The sequence below is a fragment of the Lissotriton vulgaris genome, unplaced genomic scaffold (genome assembly GCF_964263255.1).
Source record: "Lissotriton vulgaris unplaced genomic scaffold, aLisVul1.2 SCAFFOLD_410, whole genome shotgun sequence".
Classification (NCBI taxonomy): Eukaryota; Metazoa; Chordata; class Amphibia; order Caudata; family Salamandridae; genus Lissotriton; species Lissotriton vulgaris.
Genome location: NW_028244089.1, coordinates 1,392,749 through 1,411,605, shown reverse-complemented (window position 1 = coordinate 1,411,605; position 18,857 = coordinate 1,392,749). Strand labels below are relative to the sequence as shown.

At 48.4% G+C, this 18,857-nt stretch overlaps 2 non-coding genes across 2 annotated transcripts; one reads left to right on the top strand and one right to left on the bottom strand.

Moving 5' to 3' along the window:
- Positions 1-5,296: 5,296 nt before the first annotated feature.
- Positions 5,297-5,369, bottom strand: TRNAF-GAA (transfer RNA phenylalanine (anticodon GAA)). Its single transcript has one exon. It is a non-coding gene; the product is annotated as a tRNA-Phe (tRNA).
- Positions 5,370-5,994: 625 nt separating this feature from the next.
- Positions 5,995-6,068, top strand: TRNAN-GUU (transfer RNA asparagine (anticodon GUU)). Its single transcript has one exon. It is a non-coding gene; the product is annotated as a tRNA-Asn (tRNA).
- The last annotated feature ends 12,789 nt before the right edge of the window (positions 6,069-18,857 follow it).

Sequence of the window (18,857 nt, the reverse complement as noted above, 5' to 3'; positions counted from 1 at the left end):
CTTTTCAACAACATATGTGGGCATACTTACATGTGGGCATACTTACATCAGAATGGAGAAGCGTGGCGTAAAGCAAACATTGCTAAGGCCACGCTTCTTCATCCTGAAAACGCAGGAATGTGCCATATTCACAAGAATGCGGCGCACCCCTGCGTTTCCCCTAGCGCTGGTGCTGAGTTCAGCTGCCTAGCGCCAACACAGCCACCCGTGTACCGTAGTGCAATGCGTTGGGGGAATGATTGTTTATCTGCAGGAAGGTGCCCCTTCCTGCACATAAACAATTATTCAAGGCGTTTTCTAAGTTCTATGTGTGCTGCTTTATGCAGCAAACATAGAAGGAAATAAAGCATTTCTCCTCGTTTTGCCTGTTTAAGACCAGGTTTTTCCTGGTCTTAATTTTGGCGCCACCTCCTATTTACGCCACCGTTGTACTTAGGGGGCAGTGTCAAAATCAAAAGGAGTTGCGGTGGAACGCCCACTGCAACACCCATTGCCCTCCCCTTCCACGCTAAGTACAGCGTGAAAGGGTGCCTTATTTCCACGGCAGCGTTCGCCTCTTCCGTGCTTCGGACGGCCCCCGGCCGTCTGACGTCACGGTGGGCATGTGCATCGGACGGATGGGGGCCGTCTGATTTGCGCATGCGTAGAATTCGCCCGCACAGCGGGAATGTGCGCACAAACGAAGTGGTTAAGCCACAAAAGGTGGCATAATGCTGCCTTGTAAATAAGGCAAAGCCCCTATCGCCAACACAACGTCACTAAAAGTGGTGCTGTAGTGGCGATAGGGGCATGTAAATATGCCCCTGGTTTCAACTGCTTGTCTGATTAGATTGCCTAGGCAGAACTGTTTGTTTAAGTACTTCAGTTTGAGCACTTGTAGTATGAAGTATTGAGTATCATGATACACTACTATGCTAGGCAAAATATTGAGGACAAAATATCATGGTAAGTGCATATATGGGAGGAAAGATGTATTAACTCTGCATCTCCTATCCTGAAGATCTGTATATCCTTAAGACGTAGCTGTAGAATTAAGTATAGAAAACCGATACATAATTACGTGCAGACATTTATTTCCTCCATATGTTGGCTTCAATATTACGAAATTCCCCACTAGATGTTGTGGATGCACACCAGTTTGGGGTTTAAAAACTATCCAGCTGCAGACCCCGGACTGTCAGTCTAGACCCCTCAATCTCTTTGAAATTGATGTGGTTTTGGAATTCGATCTGAATTTGCCACTCCAGCATTCTGCATCTTTCTGTTCAGCAGTATGGCATCAAGGCAAGTGTGCATAAGGCATCCTATGATGCCAAGTTCTTGTCGGGCTGGCCTCAGCAGGAACTGCTCTCAATCGGTTTTTGACTCTGAGTCGAAGTAAGCAATCAAAATATTCAAAGCCATTGTGACACGGTATCCAGAAGCATTAAGAATTTCTCTCCCAGAGGCTGAAGCAGCCTTACCCTCACCTTGGTACCACACCTAACCTTCATCGCCTTCAGACACTATCACAGACAAGCCAGCCACAACTTCGACTTTGGGGTGTTCAATAGACACGTAACATAGGTTGGTGTCAGAATATAGTCTGACGTAAATATGGTGTCCTAAATATTGTTTTCAAAAAATATCACCCGGCTTGAGTTAACCCGTTCGCTGCATGCGTTGGCCAACGGCCGTCGTGAGCACTACCTCTGTAGTGCTGCGCACCTCCATTGGCCGACGCTGCCCCGCCCACGCATGGAAACGCCCCCACCGCAGCAGATTTTATGCTGCGGTTAACTGGTTAATAGTAGAAAGCTACACACAATGGGGCAATATACTTGTAAACAATAAATACAACATGATGTTTCTGACAACAATATTCTGCCATACGATCCTTCGTAACTTCCCACTAAGTTAGTCATTCTTATTGGTGCCTTGCTGCATGTTGCTCACTTGCTGCCTACAAAAGGGTCTCTCGGTCCATAGCATGCAGCTCCTATCCATCATCTATATGTTGATGCACCTCACCAAGACAGATTGCTTTTGCATGGAGAGCCTCTGGGAACCTGACTGCAAGTGACAAGGTGAGATCTAGTACCTGGCCTTCTAACCTGTTGTTGTATGACTTTATTCGATATAAAAATATCATAAAAGTATCAACAAATCAAATCAAGGCCATCCAATTAAAAACATCCAGAGTTAAAAGGAGCACTATCGCAATGTCATACAATCAAACAATAAAACACATTCATGTTGATTAAGAACAATGTGTACAAAATTTAAAAATTCCTTAAAAACTATACAAGTTAAAAAACAATTCATATATCCTAAGGTCCAGAGATACAATGAGAGGCCTCACTATTAATCCTTGTTTTAAACTGCATTAGCCTTCAATGACTTGCTTCTGATCAACCAGGCACAGCCCAAAAATGTTGCAGCCCCACAGATTGTACTAAGGGAGGATGTCTCGGATTTTAGGATACGCAACACCTCCCTATAGTTCCTAGCTCCCAGGTTGGTGCAAACGGGTTTCAACCATTTTCTTCTCGGGCGTTTGTACGCCAGACAGGCAAAAAGAAAGTGTGGAAGCGATTCTGTGGGAGAAGGGCAAGCGGGGCAGTTACTAGCTTTCCCAACCCTAGAATTCCACCCTACAGTGAATTCACTGAGTGGGAGTGTTCCAGGTCTTCTAACCCTTAAATCTACTCTGTTCTAGCCCTTCCCATCAGGCTTGAGGTCCTTAGCTGTCAGGATCCCTCCCTTCAGAGATGATAGGTCCCTGACAGTTCAGAAGTCTTGCAAGTCTACCTGAAGACAACACACATAAGTGTATGGTAGACTCTCTCAGGCAGCAACTTTCGACTCTAACATCCAACTAAGGGGCATATTATCAAGAAACAACGTTAAAATTATTGCCGCTTTAGCGGCAGGAAACTGCTGCTAAAGCGGCGATAATGGGCTTGATAATATGCCCTTGTGAATTCCCATAGAAGCCCATGTTCTGGTGTGAACATGGGCTTCTATTGGAATTCTCTACGGCATATTATCAAGCCCATTATCGCCGCTTTAGCGGCAGTTTCCTGCCGCTATAGCGGTGATAATCTTAACTTCGTTCTTGATACTATGCCCCTAAGAATTTATACACATACCAGAAAGTTAGATTCTGTCAAACACGTCCATGCATACAAGCCAGCCAATCATATTTATGCTCCACTGCAAGTCATCCAGTCTTCGGGCCTTACTATGAGATCGGCAGTGCGGGAGTGGGACTGCCCCGCTCCCGCACTGATAAACCAATGTTTGAACCGCCCGCCACATTAGGGGGCAGATTTAAAAGCCCATTGCACCGCCGGTGCATCAAGTTGCGTGACGCGCCGGTGGCTCAGCCTGCTAAGTGATATTTACAAGAACAGGTAAAGTCACCCTGCATGACTTAACCTTTGCTTGTAAATATTACCCCTGTTCATGCAACGCTTTGCGTGTAAGGGGCGTGAAATGGGTGTTGCTGTGGGTGGTCCCACGCAACACCCATGTCCACTGATACATTTCCAGATTTACGAGAAATCGTAAATCTGGAAATGTGTCAGAATGCGTAGCGAGGTGCAACGAGGAGAAATGTTTTCATTTTTCCTTGTTTTTATCTTCTTTCAATGCATGCTGCATTCTACAGCACACATTGGAAGACGAAATCACCTTAATTGATTGTTTTTGTGCAGGAAGATGCCCGTTCCTGCACAAAAACAATCTCCGACACGACGCAGCCATCCTTGCACCATGGTGCAAGGATACCTGCGCCGGCTCATTGCAGCAGTTTGTGCGCCAGCCTAGGAGGAAGCACAGAGATGCGACATATTGTTGTAAATATGTTGCATCCCTGTGCTTTGAAACTAACGCAGCACTGCAGAGCAAAATGACTTGCTGCACTTTCTTGTAGATCTGCCCCTAGGAGTTTTCTCCTGTCTGGCAGGCTGTACTTTAGTGTTGCCAGAGTGGTGCCTATGAAATAGGCACTTCAATGGGAACGTCAAAATCTGTTTTTGCACGGCATTGACTGCTGCAGTTCATACAGTGCAAGTACTGGTGTGCACGCACAGAGGGAGGTACATGTTGTGCCCCACTGTGTGCATCCACATGGTGTCAGACACTTTGTTTCCTCACTGCCACATTTTTTTGGGCGGTGAGGAAACTCGTTATATGCTTGACGGGGCTGCAGCGGCCCCTCCAAGCATACTGCAGCCTCAAGACTGCTGCAACACCTCCAGGGATCTCTGATCCATGACTGCTACGGTGGTCCCGGCCGGCCCCACCACCCTGGTCATAATAGGGCGGTCGGAAGACTGCCACTGCCACACCCCTACGAGTCTGGTGGTCCATGGATAGCCTTTTGCTTTCTGGAGGAGAGAAGATACACATGGGTGCTGTGCAAGGATGACACACAAACTCATGAAGCATCGCATATTTTTGAAGAGTGACTTAATCCATACCCCCTCATCAGAAGAGTCCATCCTACATGACCCCCAAGAGTTAACAGCAATGACTATTCACAAAAAAAGATGGATTATCACTACTAGAAGATGACAACCCCACCCACGCCTGATCCTTGACAATGGCGATTTTTCAATGAAATTTGGGGGCCCTTCTTGCTGGGATGATTATTAATAAAAAGACCTGTTGTGCAGTAAAATCCTGTATAGGTGCATACAAGTAATACCACAGAGCAATCTTTGCCAAATCTGCCATAATGTGGAAATCCGCACTGTGGAAAGTGGGATATCCAAGAAAAACAAGATTGGAGGAATATATTTTCCCCAAGGAGGACATTCTTACATGCAACAGAGGCAATTTTAGCCAGTTACATAAAGCATTTTTTCAACTTCAACATCGGGAATCTCCCGCCTGATTCGCGCCTGCTGGCATTATATAACATAATTTATATTATAATTGCAGTCTTGAATGGTGAACAGTTGCAGAGGCTTTTTATTCGTGTTTCTAGGTAATATTGCGGTTACCATTCATTGTATTCCTTCTGTACTTCCTCTTAACGCTAGTTCCTGGTTTTATGCTGGGCTTACTCGATGTCTTCAAACACTAACATATGCGATATCTGTACATTTGCATGAATGAAAGAAACCTTGATAAAAAATGTAAACCACAAAATATGAACTCAAGATTCTAGCGAGAAAAAGGATCAAGTTAACGATCCTTTAGAGAATTTCAAGTAAGCTAAATTGATAAATTATGGAAAGCTCTTTAAAAACATATATGGAAATAAAGTACAAATAATTGTTACCTACAGCTACAGTAGAAAAAGAACTGCCGAAACCCGGGATCGAACCAGGGACCTTTAGATCTTCAGTCTAACGCTCTCCCAACTGAGCTATTTCGGCGGATGTGAGTTGACCATTAGCGTCTTTATACTAGTTTGAATACACAGAACTATCCTGTCTTCCGTATTTTTTACTTCGTTTTTCATGGTAGAGTAATGTTATGAAGTGTATTTGTCAAGTTGCTAAAATCATATCAGTAACATAGTGCAAATGTAACCACATTTTGAAGATGAGAGTATTGTATGAAGCACTAGCTGACATTACTGGGCGGGGTCCTGGTGCTTTAAAGATGGCCGCGTCGGTGAAGCTCGTTGTGTTTTTGCTTTGATTGAAGCCGCCATCTTGGAATGGAGTATATGGTAATACAACAAAAGGAGAACTACTTTTGATAATCTGAAAACCACCAAACTCGATAAACACATTCATGCCATAAGCTTTTGTTACCTTTACAGTGCATTAGTTAAGTTTTTGGCTAAAATCATTTCCAGTGTCGTAACCTTTTTTGATTACCTAATTATTTGAATATTGTCTTCTTATTTACTTTAAGTTAGACATGTAGTACTTATTTCAGTTTCAGATACATTACTGTATGCACAAAATAAAAAAAATATAAATTATACGAAATATCAGTCATTGTTGGTCATTTATTTAAGTAAGCATTTACAGCCTGACAGCACTCACAGTAGTCTCTGTGGCGCAATCGGTTAGCGCGTTCGGCTGTTAACCGAAAGGTTGGTGGTTCGAGCCCACCCAGGGACGAGGTAGCTGTTTTCTTAATAGCACATTTTATTTGTGTTTCAGGTCTTTCTCCGAAATCGTAAAGCCGAATTATGATTATGAAAATTAGCATTTGTTTGAAATGCCCAGTTTTTATTTAATTACAAATTTCGTCTGTTCGACATGAATAGGAAATAGGGATATTGATACCGGTCGGACCTAATATTTATTAAGTGCAGGTTGCGTGTCTTTGGGGTAGTTTTTCACTCATTTACTTTTATCTTTATGCAAGATCTGCGACTGATGGTCATGGAATCACACTTAATATTACTTAAAAACATAGGGGCAGATTTACAATCCCCTTGCGACACTTTACGCAGGTGTTGCGTCACTTTTGTGACGCAACAGCAGCGTAAACAATCCAGCTAATTTACAACGTGACGCATCTAGGGGGATGCATCATGTTGTAAAGCCCAGCGTCACATTATACCTGCTTCAGGTGTAATGTATGCAGGATGGGTGTTCCCACGCAGCAAAGCCTCGTAAAAGTGACGCAGTGATATCTACAAGATTTCACTGCACCACTTCTAGGATGCCACTGCGTCAAAACCTTATGCCTGCTTGAAGCAGGTGTAAGGAGTGATGCAGTACAATAAGTATAGTCCTCAACATGCATTGCTGGAGTTGTGGCGTGCTTGCGACATGACTCCAGCAATGCGTAACTTTTGGGCCAACGGATGCGTCAGAATTTCTGACGCACCTGTCAATCCTTGTGCCATGGTGCGCCGTATTGTAAATACGGCACATCCATGGTGGCGCAAGGGTATCGCAGGCTAGCCCAGGGAAACTCACGCATCTCTACAGATGCGTCCGTTTCTTGTAAATCTGCCCCGAAAACATTATATTATTTCATTTTATCTTAACAAATCATATACTTGGTAACGTTTAACAAGTGCATTACTGAGTGAAAATAAAGATTTGGAATATTTTACTATGAAATGAAACCAAAACAGCTCGAGACAGAGAGTGAGGTGAGGCTGAGGGTAGATGTAGGAGTAGATGAGGAGGCCAAGATTGACCCACTTACTTAGCTGTAAGGGTTGGGATAGGGAGTAAAGGAAACACAAACAACCCCAGAGCTGTAAATATTATCAGAGAACAGTGTACTAAGATGAAAGTAGATAAGAGAGCAGTGGCGAAACTTGAGGCACCCCCCTGCAAAGTACATGGAAGCACCTTCCCCATGCTCCGGATCCAATCAGGAGCTCCCAGGCCAGGGTCCCGCTCCTTGTGCACATTGCCAGAGGGGGCCCATAGAGCTTGGCCCCCGTCCCGCACGCAGGAGCTGTTGTTAAGCCACTGAAGAGTAGTAAGAGTTGATAATGGATGGGTGGGTAGCAAGTGTAGAGTGCCACTCGGCCTCTACAACACAGTGCACGCCACGTCACATGCACCCTGGGCCGAGCGCTACCAGTGTGTTAAGTGTACATGATGAGGACTGCTCGTGGCTACTCCCACAACACTAAGGCAGAGTGAGTGTGTAGTTATTTAGGGGCTTGATGGAGTCCGTTATTGTGACCTAGTCAGGCCGATTACTCTGGCAACTATGTCAGTGTACTGGACCCTTGGGACAGAGCTCCTGTGCCGATGTGCCCTTCATGGCTGCTATCCATCATCTGCATACATGCCAACATGTTAGAAGAGGAAAGAGGGAGATTCTAAAAAAAAAGAATCAGGAGAATGTAGGGGCATATTAGCAAGGGTGTCATCGCCTCTTTAGCGGCACTTTTTGCCGCTAAAGCAGCAATTTTTTTGTCGCCCAATCAGCAAGCTGTCGCTAACAGCAGTAAGAGACAGCTTTCTGACGAAAGCGACCAGTTAGGGTGCCGCTTTGCATGTCAGCGATATTTATCGCTAATGACAAGCAAAGTAGGCGTTCCCGACCAACAGACCTGAAAAACAGCCGCTAACCGGCCTATCGCCTATTATCAAGGAGGCCCTGGCCCCGATTAGCGACGTAAAAAGTCACGGTAACCGGGGTCATCGCTGGTTTTCTAACACCTGCTATTTTCATGACTTAGTAATACCTAACATGGGGGGTGGATTATGCTGATACGACCACAGGGTCGTATCAGCAAGGTTTTCCCCCTTCCCCATGCAACATCGCTGGTTTTGTCACGATGTTGGCCCTTCCCTCCCGCTATCGCTGGAATATATCTCACCATAGCGCTAATTTTTGCTAATACAGCGTTAGCATGGCAATATAATCCAGCGATAGCTGGCGATGGAAATTTTCGCGCTAAGCACGCTCTGCGATATTTTTTGCAGTTTCTTGCTAATATGGCCCGTATTTCTCCAGTTGACTTTAATTGAAAGAAAAGCAATTTCAGGTGTGAGAAAGGCCAAATGAATCAATTTTTGCTTAAAAAATCAGGAGTCTCCCACCTCAATCGGGTCTATTGGCATGTATGCATCTTTCAACACTGACCAGCTCCATCTCCCCATGTGAGAGTGGAGTGTGCGGTCAGTGGTTTTCTTTCCTGCAGGGAAGGGACGCTGCAGAGGGGCCACAGCCGCTTCTCACCCCATGACGTCTGGAGCGCCAGGCAATCCCACTGTGAGCCTGCAGTAGAACACTCTGCTAAAGAATGACACTCGTAGCTCATAGTTGATGCCAACCCCATGGATCTATTGCAGGAAAAGAGTTGGGCAAGGTGAGTCCCCAATGCATACACTATAAGGGTCCTGACTTAAATGGTCTTGCTATGCTCAAATCGAAAGAGATGCACTGGCGATCCAATGGAGCTGTTTTCATTTTCATCTCTGGTTCTGCGGGAGATGATTCATAGTCATCACAGGCCATACACTTGTTCTGCTGTTCGCTGATACGGGAAGGCATTCCCGGCCGAGGATAGACCGATGGGAGTTCCAGCTGCACTGCTGCAGTTGTACATATTCAATGTTGTATACTGCCAAGGCTGCCCGGGGGGCCACGTAGGGGACCCTCCAATAGGGCAGCCGCCTTAGTGCCACAGGAAGGCACAGGAGTCAGCAGACTAGGCTCCCTGGGCTTGGGACCAGGGGGTCAGCTGGCCGCATTACTTCTGGCCGTGGGTCATGACACAACTGTGGAGAGCAGCAATGAGCTCCGCTATATTGCCGATGGGCTCCTGCTTCAAGGCCGCCATATCGTCATAAAGCACACCCTATGGAGCCGAATGGTTGATCTGGCCCAACAGGACCACCAAGGGGTTGGCATGACGAAGGCTAAGCTCAGAAGCAAGTTCTGGTTCCCTGGAATGAACAGCACAATCGATGACAAAGTGCCAAGTGGTGCCACCCGAGCCAGACAACCAAATGAGGGGAAAGGGCTGCCCCCATCACAACACAAGAACTTCACCTATATCAGTGGATCAATCAATCAATCAATCAATCAATACATTTGTAGAGCGCGTTAATCACCTGTAAGGGTCTCAAGGTCCTGGGCGGGGGTGGGGGGTGCTGCTACTGCTAGAATAGCCAGGTCTTGAGTAGCCTCCTGAAGGTTAGTAGGTCTTCGGTCTGCCGTAGGAGGATGGGGAGGGTGTTCCAGCTCTTGGCGGCGAGGTAGGAGTATGATCTGCCTCCGGAGGTAGCTCTTCAGATGCGAAGGACGGTAGCCAGGGTGCAGTTGGCAGAGTGGAGCTGGCGGTTCGGGGTGTAGAAGGTAAGTCGTCTGGTAAGGTATGCTGGTCTGGTGTCATGGAGTGCCTTGTGAGTGTGGGTCAGGAGCTTGAAGGTGATCCTCTTGTTGACGGGGAGCCAGTTCAGGTCTCTTAGGTGGGGATTGATGTGGCTGTGGTGAGGGATGTCTAGGATCAGTCTTGCAGAGATGTTCTGTATGAGTTGCAGTCGTTTCAGCAGTTTGGTCGGGGCTCCAGCATAGAGGGCATTTCCGCAGTCCAGCCTGCTACTGACGAGGGCCTGGGTGACCGTTCTTCTTGTATTGGTGGGGATACATCTGTATATCTTGTGGAGCATGCAGAGAGTGTTGAAGCAGGGGATGAGATGGCGCTGACTAGCTTGGTCATGGAGAGTGTTGAATCGAGTATAAATCCCAGGTTGCGTGCCTGGTTCAAGTTCAAGTTCAGGAATTTGTATAGCGCACTACTCACCCAGAGGGTCTCAAGGCGCTTGAGGGAGGGTGTGTGCATTACTTATCGAATAGCCAGGTTTTTAGCTGCTTTCTGAAGGAGAGGTGGTTCTGTGTAAGGCGGAGGTGAGTGGGGAGAGAATTCCAGGTTTTGGCCGCTAAGTAGGAGAAGGATCTTCCTCCCATGGTGGATCTATGGATGCACGGAATTGCGGCGAGGGCTTGATTGGATGATCGTAGTTGGCGGGTGGGTGTGTAGAAGGACAGTCGTGTGTTGAGGCATTCGGGTCCTAGGTCGTAGAGGGCTTTGTGTGCGTGGGTGAGGAGATGGAACGTTATTCTCTTGTTGACGGGGAGCCAGTGGAGGTCTTTCAGGTGACCGGAAATGTGAGCTTGACGGGGGATGTCCAATATGAGTCTGGCTGAGGCGTTTTGGATGCGTTGGAGTTTTTTCTGTAGTTTGGCTGTGGTTCCGGCGTAGAGGGTATTTCGATAATCCAGTCGGCTAGTGACCAGTGCGTGGGTGACTGTCTTTCTTGTTTCGGTGGGGATCCAACGGAATTTTTTTTTGAGCATGCGAAGGATGTTGAAGCATGAAGATGAGACGGCGTTGACTTGTCTGGTCATCGAGAGGGAGGAGTCTAGGATGAAGCCCAGGTTACGTGCGTGATCTGTAGGTATGGGTGCTGTACCCAGGGCCGGAGGCCACCATGAGTCGTCCCAGGCAGAGGGGGAGGATCCTAAGATGAGGACTTTCGTTTTGTCCGAGTTTAGTTTTAAACGGCTGTTCTTCATCCATTCGGCTACTTCTTTCATTCCTTCGTGTAGATTGGTTTTGGCGGTGTTTGGGTCTTTGGTGAGGGAGAGGATCAGCTGGGTGTCGTCTGCGTAGGAGATGATGTTGAGGTTGTGTTGTCGCGCGATGGATGCGAGGGGACTCATGTAAACGTTGAAGAGGGTGGGACTGAGTGATGATCCTTGTGGTACGCCGCAGATGACTTCGGTGGCCTCTGATTTGAATGGGGGGGAGGCGGACTCTCTGGGTTCTCCCGGCAAGGAACGAGATGATCCAGTCCAGAGCTTTTCCTTGTATTCAGACGTTGCTGAGGCGTTGTATGAGGGTGCTATGGCAGACTGTGTCGAAGGCGGCAGAGAGGTCAAGTAGGATGAGGGCAACTGTTTCTCCATTGTCCAGTAGCGTTCGGATGTCGTCTGTAGCTGCGATGAGGGCGGTTTCGGTGCTGTGTTTGGCTCGGAAGCCGGACTGTGAGGGGTCGAGGGAATTGTTGGATTCAAGGAAGGCGGCGAGCTGATTATTGACGGCTTTCTCAATGACTTTGGCAGGGAATGGGAGGAGTGAGATGGGGCGGTAGTTCTTAAGTTCAGAGGGGTCTGCTGTGGGTTTCTTCAGAAGGGAGCTGAGTTTGGCATGTTTCCAGCTTTCTGGGAAGGTAGCGGAGTTGAAGGAACAGTTGATGACATCGCGGAGATGGGGTGCAAAGATGGAGTCTGCTTTGTTGAAAATGTGGTGGGGACATGGGTCGGTTGGTGATCCTGAGTGGATGGAGTTCATCAGGCGGATGGTGTCTACAGTGGTGATTGGGTTCCAGGCGCAAAGGTTGTGAGGGTGCTGTTTTGGTTCGGAGGTGGGTGGAGTGGACTGTTCTTCGGACTGGTTTTCAAAGCTGTTATGTATGTCGGCGATTTTGTTGTGGAAGAAAGAGGATAAAGAGTTGCAGAGGTCTTGGGAGGGAGTGATGTCGTTGGTGCCGGCGGTGGGGCTGGTAAATTCATTGACAATGTTGAATAGTTCCTTGCTGTTGTGGGCGTTGTTGTCGAGTCGATCCTTGAATGCTGATTTCTTGGTGGATCGGATCAATTGGTGGTGTTTGCGGGTGGTTAGGTTGTCAGTGGTTGGGTTTTTTCTCCAGGTTTTCTCGAGAGTACGACATAACTTCTTGGATTTCTTGAGGTCATCGTTGAACCAGGGGGCCTTTTTGCTACCTTGTTTGATCTGGTGGTTTTTCAAGGGTGCTAATTCGTCAGCGCTGTGGGTGATCCATTGTGTGAATTTGGTGGCAGCTTGGTTTGGGTCCGATGATATGGCAGGAGGGTTTTGGTTAAGCGATGTGAAGAGTTGGTTGGTGGTGATTTTGTTCCAGTTTCTTCGAGGAATAGGTTGTGGAGGGTTGTGGGTCGAGGTCTTTTTGTAGCTGAAGTGAACGCAGCTGTGGTCCGTCCAATGGAGAGCTGTGGTGTGATCGAAGGAGATGTGTTTGCTGGAGGTGAAGATAGGGTCAAGCGTGTGTCCGGCAAGGTGGGTGGGGGTGTCAACAAGTTGTTTGAGTCAGAGATTGGCCAGGCTGTCCAGAAGGGTGGTGGTGTTGCTGTCGTTTTTCTTTTCCAGGTGGAAGTTGAGGTCTCCCAGTGGCATGTGGGCTGACGAAGTCAGTGATGTCTTCGTTGAATTGTGTGCGGGTTCCTGGTGGTCTGTAGACGAGGGTGCCTCTAAGTGTGGTCCTGGGGTCGGTGTGGATCTGGAAGTTAAGGTGTTCGGCGGTAGCGAGGTTATCGTCGGAGCTGGTCGTGATTCGGATGGTGTGCTTATGGACGATGGCGATGCCTCCTCCTGTTTGGTTGGTGCGGTCTTTTCGGATGATCTTGTAAGCGTCCGGAATGGCTATGGCGATGTCGGGCGCTGATGAGGTGTTCATCCAGGTTTCTGTTAGGAAGGCGACGTCTGGCGATGCAGTGTCAAGTAGGCCCCAGAGTTCAGTGGCGTGTCTGTGGACTGAGCGGGTGTTCAGCAGGATGCACTTCAGGTGGTTAGAGTCGGAGCTGTGTTTGGGGTTAGTGGATTTGGTGTTGGTCCTGATGCAGGCGAACTTGCAGGAGTGGCAGGCGAAGGGTCTATGGGTGTGTCCTGGGGCAGCTTCGCAGCATTGTGGTGTGCGTCCGGGGTTAAGGGCAAAGAGGGTAGCGGCGTCATACGTTATGCAGGTGGAGTGCGTTTTGCGAGGACCAGGGGGTCCGGTGCTGGGCGCGGTCCAGGCGCGGACGGGTGTAGACGGGCTTACCTTTGGCGCGCATGGGACGCGACCGCTGCGCGTGAATGCTGTGCGCAAAAGCATCTGTCATAAGAGGGTAGTGGAGGGGGGAGGGGGGAGGTGCGAGGGGGGACCAGGTGGGAGGCGGGAGCGGGGCGGAGATCTGGGCAGGGAGACACAACAACAACAACAAAATGGCAGGCAGCCTAAAGCGAAACAGGACGTAAATGCGATGCAAATGGCGGTGGCACCGGCACAATCAGGCACACATCAATATCCACAGGCAGCGCAGGTGAAACTGTAGTAACAGCGCACTTTGGCAATCTAGCGCTACGAACTGAAAATGATTACAATAACAATCAATGCAATCTGGCACTACGATGTTAAGCTGAATTAATGGACAGTCAAAGCAAGCTAGCGCTACTTAGATAATGTGCAAATTAATCAGGCAAGCAGTCTTGCGGTGATGCGCTACAATTAAGCATGGGCGAATTTTGCGAATTCGCAATCCGCAAATTTGCGGATTTGCAAATTCGCGATCCGCAAAATTCGCGAATTTGTGCGAATTACCGGATTTTTGTTTTTTTGCGTGTTCACAGGGTTTTTTGCGTGTTCGCAGGGTTTTTTGTGTGTTCGCGGGGCTTTTTGCGTCTTCGCGAGCCGCCTGCATAGCGAAGTTACCCATGCAGTCGTTTATGGGAGAGGGAGGGAGAGAGAGATAGATAGATAGATAAAAAGAGAGAGAAAGAGAGGGAAAGAGAGAGGGAGAGAGAGAACGAGAGAAAGAAAGAGAGGCCGGATCTCTGAAGGGCCAGATTCCTGAGTTGCCCCTACAGAACATACAGCTTTTTATTTTTAGCAAAATGCATATGAAAATTGTGCTGTAAAGGTCTCTTTTAGTTTAACCCCTCCTGACAACTCAAAATGGGTGTATTTGCCATCCTCTCCCTTCTTCCTGTTTTTTATATCTGTAAGTGCTTCCTGATGAGGTTTAATTCCTTGGACAGGTGCCTCGTTGCCTACTTGTAACTATTCTCTGACCCTGCTTCAAGGGTCAGAGCAGGGTCAGAGAATAGTTGCAAGTAGGCAATGAGGCGCCAGGAAGCAATTAGCAGCAGGTGTCCAAGTTGAAGTTAATTTGTTTGTAACCCTTTTGTAAAAGGTTACAAAGAAATTAGGTTCAACTTTTGCACCTGCTGCTGTAACCCTTGCTTGGCTGAAAATTCGTCCCCGCTGATTCGCGGATTCTACCGCGATTTCGCGAGATTCGCAGATCGCGAAATCGCGGAAAATCCGCAAATTCGCCCGCGAAACGGATTTTACGCCCACCCTTAGCTACAATACCAGGCTGCAGGCAGGCAGGGCGGGGAGCAGCGTGGGGAGCGACCGCTTCTGTTTGGAGCAGGACGGTCCGTGGGAGTTGGTGCTGCTCAGAGGGCTTCGAGGGCAGTCGGCCACTAGGAGTCGTCCCAGGCTGAGGGGGTGGAGCCGATGATTAGGACCTCCGTCTTGTCCGAGTTGAGCTTGAGACGGCTGTCATTTCTTTGTGGAGGTTGGTTTTGGCGGTGCGAGGGTCCTTGATGAGGGAGAGGATCAGCTGTGTATCGTCGGCGTAGGAGATGATGTTGAGGTCATGCAGTCTGGCGACGTGGGCGAACGGGCCATGTAGATGTTGAACAATGTTGGGGTGAGGGATGATCCTTGGGGTACGCCGCAGATGATCTTGGAGGCTTTGGATCGGAAAGGGGGAGGCGGACGCTCTGTGTTTTGCCGGAGAGGAAGGATGTGGTCCAGTTCAGTGCTTTGCCTCGGACTTTGGGAGTTTTACCAATGGACGCACAAAGGTGGTAGTCATATACAGCCACTCCAAGTATCCAGTGGTCGAATTAACACCATCCATGACATTCCTGAAGGTAAAGCCTATTTTGGAGAAGGTATTTGCCCTGTTCAGCCTGCAGGTGGAGATCAAGGCTGATAACCGCCCTCCGTTCCCAGGGCCAAGAGTTCAAGAACTACATAAATTGCATTGGAATTCGCCACAGAAATATAATGCCACAGTGGCCTCAATAGAATTGTGATTCTGAGCGATTCAAGTGCACCCTTAATAAAGCTCTGAGTTTTGGTGTAGATCAGGGTGACAACTTGAAATATTGCCTGCATCAGTTCCTAAGAGTATGCCGGCCACCTCTCACAGCGCCGCTAAGTGTGCCCCCATTTACCGCATGTTTCGGAGGCATATGAGAGATAGTATTCCCCACCGGCAACGGGTGGCAGCCTTCCACCCTGGACAAGCTACAATCGGGAGCATAGGAGAGTGAACAAATGATCAAGCAAGTAGAGACAGGGTTGCTGTGGCCCCTGCCATTAAGGTTGAATACTTGGTGCTGATCTAAGACCGCCAACTGGGCTTGAAATTCAAGATGCCATTTGAAAGAGATCCCTGACAGATCACCAATGTGCGTGGAACGATGATCACCACAACCCAAAGCGGTAAATTGGTGACCCGGAATGTGTCCTGGTTCAAAAGAGCACAGATTGCGGACATCCAAACTGCAGCCAGGGACGATCTTTCAGGAGATGACTGGGGTTCTGGATTTCAAAGCCCAGCTGGATAGACCCAAGCGATGGCTCGCCAGGATGCAAGGTTGTGCCACAGGGGTCCTCACCCCTGATGGGCGCCTGAACTAATTCGACAAAACAACAGCAAAGACAACTGGTGACCAAAGAGCCAACTATGAGAGGGACCAACTATACCACCTCAGGTCAAACCCAGCCCCCAGCCAGTCATTTAGAGACTATCAGCTAGATACATGAAGCATTTTTGCGGGCACAAACGGTGCGAATCACAGAATTCCGCCGTTTGCACCCGCAAAAATGGCATTTGAAATTCATCATTGGGTCCTGTACTCGCAATTTGAGAAATCGCAAAAAATTGCGATTTCTCAAACTGCGATCGCATTTAAGGAATCTCAATTTGAGATACCTTAAATGCTATTCATGACCCAATAAAAAATTGTGAATTCGCTATTTTTTCCCGCTATTTACCGCGAAGTCAGACTTCGTGGTAAATAGCAAAAACTGAGAAAAATGCACTTTTGTGCATTTTTCTCAGTTGTATGTTACACACACACATGTCCTTTGGACATGTGTGTGCGCAAAATGAGTCTAATTTACATTTCAGGGGTGCTACAGGGTGTCCTGTGGACACCCCTAGCACCCTTGAAATCGCATCCTTATTTGCGATTAGCAAATTGCTAATCGCAAATAAGGAATAACTCTCCATTCAATCCTATGGGCCTAATCGCAAATAAGGAATGTTTAGGAATCGCAATTTATTTTGCGATTCCTACATGAATCCCGTTTTGCGAGTCTGTAATAGCGATTCCTTATTATTCGCTATTACAGACTCGCAAAACATGCCGATGATGAATCAGGCTGTAAGTGTGGGGACTTAAACATCCAAAGCAGGGCCGGACTGCCCTAGCGGGTACCGGGCAATCCCTCGGTGCGCTGCACGGGTGGGGGCCGGTTTGGGGCCCTGTAACAAAATCGTCCAAAAACCGGACCTGGCAAAGAGCTTGGCGGTACACACAACCCCTGGGGGGGGGGGGGGGGGGGGGGGGGGGGTGTTGCCGGCCGAGCACTTTGCCAGGCCCGGTTTTGGTTCCCAGTCCGGCCCTGATCCAGACCCTCGTAAACAACCCGGGGATCAGCTTTGCTAGGCAACATGGGGAGAGACATAGAGTGCCGGTCAGCCTCTGTGATGCAGTGCATACCACGTCACGCACCCCTGGGCAGGGCTTGGCCAAGGGGTTAAATAAACTGGATGAGAACTGCTTGTGACTGTAGTAAAGCACAGTGACGATGTAGATACTTTAGGGCCTCATTCATGAACTGTGACGCATCGCTGCGAGAAAACAGCGATGCGTTACTTTTCTCTGCACCCTCCCTGCGACACCAATGATGCGTCATATTTACAGTATGACGCATCATGTCGCAAGGAGTTACAGATACGTAAATATTTCTGACGTATCTGTAGGTGAAAACATGACGCATTGCTGGAGTGTGTCACAAAAGTGACGCAACTCCAGCAATGGGTCATTACACATGGGCAAGTTCCATGTTAAATATGCCTGTGTCAGTCTTACGCCTGCTGTGAGGCAGGCGTAAGATATTGATGCATTTGCATTTGCACTGTTGTCCCGGACGCACTCCTAGCTCCCCTCCCATAGGCCTCAGCCAATTGGCCGGTACGGGGTGGAGCGTGAAGGCGGGACTTGGCATTTATAATCAGACTCTACGCGGGAAGCGGGCAATTGTATGTTTGCTGCCGCGCTGTACTCGCTAGCTTGCGCTTTTCTGATTGAAAAGCTCGCGCTTGCACTGAATTGAATTGTTCACCATTTTAAAAATTGTTTTAAAGAATTTCACCACTTACCCGAATCGCGGAATTGCACTGTTGTCCCGGATGCACTCCTAGCTCCCCTCCCATAGGCCTCAGCCAATCGGCCGGTACGGGGTGAGAGAGGAGGCAGGACTAGGGCTTATATGCAGACCACCTCGCGGAGCGCAGCGGACACGCGCAGCGGCGGCGTGCCGAAGGCGAGCCCGTCTGTGCCCGTCCATGCCCCGTCGGGTCCATGGACCAGGAGCTCTTGTCAAACCACCATATATACCTCTAAGGCACTCAGAGCACTAGAACTACCACCATTCACGCTAGCACCTGATGTCCTTGATCGCATCCCAGCCTACGGTATTCTGCAAAATCAAATGGGCCACCCTACTAATCTCCTTGCTACCCCAAGTCCCACCCTCACTATTCACCCCACTACAGTTAATTTGACTACTCTTCAGGTTCTGTACTTTAACACACGCTCCATGGGGAAGCACCAATTAGACATATTTATGTTGTTAACATCAGAAAAGCCAGATGCATTACTAGTCCCCGAGACCTGGCTTACCCAGGACTCCACACCGGATATTTTAGCGGAGCTCCCCTCAGACTATTACATTCTCCATGTAAACCGGCCTCCAGGGAAGTCAGGCGGGGGGTGGGGGGGCGGACAGCGATGATCATACACAAAAATCACAAGTTCTTCACCACGACCTCTCTAGTCTTACCTGAAGTTGAGAATATTGTCATCAATCTCGAAGCTACTTCGGGCTCTCTGGTACTGGTGCTCATCTACCGCCCCCCCCAGTCCATGCCCTCCTTCCTCCTCTCCCTTAGTGAACAGATGGCGAATCTTATTATCAATCACGCTAGAGTACTACTTATCGGGGACCTCAATTATTGGTTCAACGACGTATGCGGCGGGCCACACGCGGCAAAACTCTCTCAATTGCTCGCAAGCTTAAACATGACCCAGTTGGTATCTGCCCCTACCCACGTCAAGGGCCATACCCTTGATCAAATTTGATCAAATTTGGTCTCACAACGTCACACTGTCAACAGCAATAATCTCCCCCTGCATTTGGTCGGATCACCACCTGATTGAATTCACAGTGACCGTCAAAGGCAGGGCTAAGCCTCCTAAGGTGGCAAGAGGCCTGACCCGCAAATGGAGAACACTTGACTCTCAGGGACTCAATGACTCCTTAGCCAGAACCCTTCCCATTATCGACTCCAACTCTAACATTGATTCTATGGAA